Below are 6,421 nucleotides of genomic sequence, written 5' to 3' on the forward strand. Positions count from 1 at the left end.
AACAGGGTGTGGGTATGGGGAACAGGGTGTGGGTATGGGGAACAGGGTGTGGGTATGGGGAACAGGGTGGGGTATGGGTAACAGGGTGTGGGTATGGGGAACAGGGTGTGGGTATGGGGAACAGGGTGTGGGTATGGGTAACAGGGTGTGGGTATGGGAAACAGGGTGTGGTTATGGGTAACAGGGTGTGGGTATGGGGAACAGGGTGTGGGTATGGGTAACAGGTGTGGGTATGGGGAACAGGGTGTGGGTATGGGTAACAGGGTGTGGGTATGGATAACAGGGTATGGGAAACAGGGTGTGGGTATGGGGAACAGGGTGTGGGTATGGGGAACAGGGTGTGGGTATGGGGAACAGGGTGTGGGTATGAGGGTGTGGGTATGGGGAACAGGGTGTGGGTATGGGGAACAGGGTGTGGGTATGGGGAACAGGGTGTGGGTATGGGTAACAGGTGTGGGTATGGGGAACAGGATGTGGGTATGGGGAACAGGGTGTGGGTATGGATAACAGGGTGTGGGTATGGGGAACAGGGTGTGGGTATGGGTAACAGGGTGTGGGTATGGATAACAGGGTGTGGGTATGGATAACAGGGTGTGGGTATGGGGAACAGGGTGTGGGTATGGGGAACAGGGTGTGGGTATGGGGAACAGGGTGTGGGTATGGGGAACAGGGTGTGGGTATGGGGAACAGGGTGTGGGTATGGGTAACAGAGTGTGGGTATGGGTAACAGGGTGTGGGTATAAGTAACAGGGTGTGGGTATGGGGAACAGGGTGTGGGTATGGGGAACAGGGTGTGGGTATGGGGAACAGGGTGTGGGTATGGGTAACAGGGTGTGGGTATAAGTAACAGGGTGTGGGTATGGGGAACAGGGTGTGGGTATGGGCAACAGGGTGTGGGTATGGGGAACAGGGTGTGGGTATGGGTAACAGGGTGTGGGTATGGGGAACAGGGTGTGGGTATGGGGAACAGGGTGTGGGTATGGGGAACAGGGTTTGGGTATGGGTCATTAGATCTACCCATATTAGGTTACATGCATTATGTCGACCACTGAAGGTTGACATGGCTTAGATCGTTACATGAAATAGGTCGACATGGCTAAGTTCAACATGGGTTAGAAGGTCAGCACAAGCATTATGTCGACAATGGCAAGGTCGACAGTCAAAAGGTCAACATGAGTTTTTCACGTTTTTTTCTCCCGATTGTCAACATAGTGGACACTGTCAAAGTGTACCGCATCCCCTATCGTGGCTCGCTGCGTTCGGCACACTATTATATTCTCCCACCATGCCATACTGGATGGTACTGGTGCATGAAACACCGCCTGTTAAGGGTGCTAAGGGTCTGCATGGGCTATAGCTGCACCTCTGCCGGGGTTCTGCAGATCTACTGTGGTGCTGGTACTCCTCATTTAATATGTTTCTTACAAATGCCCCGAGTTGGGGCTAAGAAGTCAGCAGGTAAAATGGGGAAGTGGGCATCTTTGCTAGGAGGGGGGGGGGGGGTGTGTTGCCACTGCTAATAACATCTTTGTCATTGATATGACCTCACTGAGGGGCACATTTAATATGTGATTGCATATGCAATGCGATCTGGGCAGGATCTACCGCCCAGGATTGTAATGCAATATGCATTCCTTTCAGTGGTATGTATGATCTGGCAGGTGCAGGGATCCCTACACTCTGCTTCGCCGTGTGATGGGGGGGGGGGGTGTCTCCACATGCACTATCAGCGATAACCCCCACTAACCACACTGTCACGCCGGAAGTGCAGTCCTAAGCCCATACACTACAATGGACTACCGCCATCTCAGAATGGTAGTAGCCCAGGAACCCGATGCGATGCTGCCTGATGTTGATACATCCCCACTAGTAACCTATGCGAGTGGCACAGGAGGGATCGCAGCAGGGATGGGAGATTTCTGCTGTGGACCCTCCTACATGCATTTGGCAGAAACTTGATATTTGCAGCTAACCTCTGAAAACTAGTGTTTTTGGGGAATTATCCGCAAATATTACAAGGTAAATGGACCCCTTCATCTCATTCTCAAAAACCACAATAAGGTATTAGATGAAAAAAAAAGTCACCTGAAGGTAAATAAGTGTGTAAAAAATATAAAAATTGTATTTATTCAACTACAAATATATAGCGATATATCTCTTAACATTATGAAGAGCTTTTTACGATGTCAGAAGCTCTTCCTCTTTTTGATGACATTTTATCGCTGGAAAATGATACGGATGAAAATATAGGCATGTAGACACTTGTTATGTGGTGATTACACTTTAAAAAAAAATGTAACCGTAAGTGCCCACTTTTTCTTCTAAGGCAGGAGTTCCCAAACTTTTTAGAATTATGTCACCCGATAACAGCATTTTATCGACAGCACCCCTACGCCAAAAGTTTATTATGGAGAATTTAAAAAAATTGTGTTTATATAACATATTTAGGTTAATTTATGTAATAAGGGACAGGTTTTGCTTTTTTTTGTACACATAAGTTATTATTGGCAGCCACAATCACCGGTTTTGCCTATTACTTTGAGGTATTCTAAGGTATGTCTGTGTGTTTAAGCTTATTGCTGAAAACATTTGTGATGGACCTGATGCAGTGGTATGCAGTTAAATTGTCATCATTTACAATGTCGACACTAATGTCAAATGGTTCAGAAATTTGGCGTACAGAATGCAACATGTTGGCATTGTAAAACGTATAGAGCTAATACAGTCAACATGCAACATGCATAGGGCGAGATGTATCAAATGGAAAATGCGGTAAAACCCCGGTTTTACCGCATTTTCCAATGTATCAAAAATGATACCGCAGTGTAGGGTATCGCCACCTTTGGGTGGCGATACCCTATAGAAGCCTATGGGCTTCTTTTCGCCGCCCACCGACGCAAACCCGCCGCCTCGCCGACCCCCTCCTCTGGCTTACCTTCCTGAAGGGTCCTCCTGGACCCTGGAAGGTAACACCTTCCTCCCCCTAGTGACGCAGCCGGACGTCCTTCCGGCTGCAGGGGGGAGGAGGAGGCGCCGGGGACAGCTTGCTTAGCTGTCCCTGGCGTAAGGGATGCAGGAGCTGGCTGGGAGGTGACGGAGACCCCCCGCACACCACATTCCAGGTATCGCGGGGGGCCTCCATCACCGCATCGCGATGCCAGCCGCATATGTTAGTACATATGCGGCGGCATCGCGGGGGGGGGGGCGCGAAGGACGGCGATGTATTTTAATACATCCCGCCCATAATGTCAACATGTTGAACATGTCAAAATGATGTCAGTATTGAGATGGTGACTGTGAAATGTTTACATTTAGACATATGAACATTTGTACATTATGGTTGCTTAAATGGTATACTACACCTGGTGCACCAGGTGAAATGTCAGTGTAAAGTATACATAAAATATAAATACATAAAAGCATAGGCGCCGATTCTGTGGGTGCTCAAGGGCTTTAACACCCACGGAAATACATGAGCACCCACTGGCTGCCAGAGTCCCTCTGGCCGCTGCTGGGTAGCCGTATTACTGCTGAGTGCTGATCAATTGCCGCCGCTATACAGTAAGGAGTCAGGACACTTCCTCCCTGCAGTGCACGCCCCCATCCCACCACGCCCCGCACACTCTTACGCGTCCACACGCTCACCCGCTGGGCGCCGGCGACAACTTACCCCTCCTTCTCCCTCCACCGCGATTACACAGCGCGTCCGGAGCAGCTACTGCAGCAGAGAGAGGAGGCAGCTTACCCCGTCCCTAGCAAGCGGCATATGATCTGAATCCTCCGAGTCCTCACAGCATATTGTGCAAATCCTGTGAGTGTGACTGCTGTGGGGTTGTTGTTGCCTCCTGTGCTGCTGTTACTGATAAAGGGCAAGATGTACTAAGCCATGAAATGTTATAAAATGGAGAGTAAGTAATGTAAGTGGGAACTGTGGTTAGACCAGCCTATGGTGGCTCCAGCTCTGTATGCCGCAGTGTGGGCTCATGCCACAGAGATGATTGACGTCTGTCATAGCTGCCCTTCAGGCTGGATGCTGAGGGCACAGGGAGGGCTGTACCCATGTTTTATATAATGTAATTTACACCCCTGACACTGATGGGCAGCCAGGTATCTTTCCCCAGAGGTGGCCCAAGTACAGCGGCCCTCATATTGGGGAGTGCAACATGTTCCTTCAGTTCACCAGGGACATCACAGGGGCGTAACAATAGCACCGCAGCCCCCGCGACCGCGGGGGGGCGCTGTGCATGTGCGGGCGGCGGGGGCTGCAGTGCTATAGTTACACCCAGCCGCCTCGCCGCCATCCCGCACAGTCTTTACCTGTCAGTGTCTTCAGTACGCGCTGGTCCCAGCTCCCGACTTCTGCTATGAGGACCACAACAAAATGTCCGCCCCCATTTAGCAGACAGAAACTGTCTGCTGCATGGGGGCGACATTTTGTGGTGGTCCTCATAGCAGAAGAAGGGAGCCGGGACCAGCGCGTACTACTGAGCGTAGGTAAGATTGCGGGGGATGGGGGTGTTTGCATGGGTGGCGAGGCGGGGGTTGGTGCGGTGGGGCGGGCGGGGGTTGGTGCGGCGGGGTGTGTGGGTGGGCGCCCTCCCTTTAACGGCGGGGGGGGGCGCCCAAAAGCTAGTTACGCCACTGGGACATCACAGTGTATACCAGAAACATGCTCTACTGGGAACACAGGTACCCACATTCCTACAGGTAATGAGTGCACTGTGCCTGGGTTGAGAGATAGAGGGGGGAGGGAGAGGAGGAGAGAATCATTTGAATATTGGAGACAACTGTGCTGCGTTATATAAATTGATATTATTTTGTGGCCACGCCCCTTCCCCATGAAGCCACTCCCCTATATTTTTGACTTGAGCACCCACCAGCAAAAACATAAATCGGCACCTATACTTATAAGGTAAACATATGGTAAAATAAAAGACAAAATCACATCATGACATAGTTTTCCATGTTATTTGTAGTTCAAAATGTGTCATAATAACCAATATGTGTAATTTACCGAACAGGAGAAAGAGAAGTCCTGGGATAATGATATAGATTTTATTATATGCTAATCTCAATTGCCAGCAGTGGCTCCTTACCTGTATGGCCAAGGCATGATGTCACCTCTTGACACCACTGGAAGGCAGGGCTTAAATCCAAGGGTGGGGTTTGAATCAGGCGCACACACAAGTTAGCTTCTAGGGACTGCATCTACTGTAGCCCCTAGAATCCAGATAGGTCTGTTGTTTTAGCAGGGGAGTGGCTTCCCATGGGATCACGGACTGCCAGGAGCAAACACCTCCCCCTGAGAGCAATGGTCTGGCTGTGATTAGAAGGAAGTGCTTGCATTGGGAAGCCACTGTCACTGCTAGGCAGTCCGTGCTGGTGGCAGACTTTACTGCAAACCATGCAGTGGCTAAAATGTACAATTGATTAGTGGTCCCATATGTAAATGGAAGCAGGGATAAGGGCTGCTCATATAACCTGACATGGCTGAACTAATATTTGCAATCCTGGGATCCAGAAATTGTTAACATAAGGGGCAAGATGTACTAAGCCATGAAAAGTGATAAAATGGAGAGTGATAAACCACCAACCAATCAGATCCTACCTGTCATTTTTTAAACACAGCATGTGACATGGCAGGTAGGAGATAATTGAATGGTGTTTTATCACTCTCCATTTTATCACTTTTCAAGCTTATTACATCTGGCCCTATGCCTGCTACAAAATGTATTATGTATAAAAATATGACAAATATACAGTATATATCAATCACTAATCAGGAAGGTTATCCTGACTCATAGTTGAATTTTACATGCCAGTAGGTGGCAAACCAACATAAATTCTACACGCTATGGTTCTGCACAATAAAAGTTAATATATATGACAGAGTCGTTATGTTATGCGCAACATTTAGGTGTTAGGTAAGACAGCAATGGATTGTTGATCTGTAAGAATATTTGTATACAGACCAAAGTGAACTTAAACTAGACTGTGATGCTTCTGTAAATCTTGACTCTGCCCAAGTTATACAACAAAAGCAGACTTAGGGCTTCAGGGTGGGATGCAGATTGAAGAAAATCACTATTAGGTGATTTTCGTCAATGTGCGTAGGCGCTCATGAGCTCCTTAAACTGCGGTTACATTCAGAAAAATGCAACCACAGTATATAGCAGGGTTGCCCCTCCTCCCGGAATGGCCGGGAGTCTCCCGAAAAGCAGGTCCCCCTCCCAGCCCCCCGGAAAGTTGGGCAACCCTCCCGGATTCAGGGGGACCCCCACTGTGCCCCCCGATTGCGGCATTTAAAAGCTGCAATCCGCGGGTCTCAGAGGAAGGGGCGTCGCTAAAATGGCACAAGCGCATCATTTTAGCCCCGTCCCCTCCACAGAGATCCATGAATTAGGCTATTTTACATCCTGGG

The sequence above is a fragment of the Crinia signifera genome, chromosome 1 (genome assembly GCF_055691185.1).
Source record: "Crinia signifera chromosome 1, ASM5569118v1, whole genome shotgun sequence".
NCBI classification, from domain to species: Eukaryota; Metazoa; Chordata; class Amphibia; order Anura; family Myobatrachidae; genus Crinia; species Crinia signifera.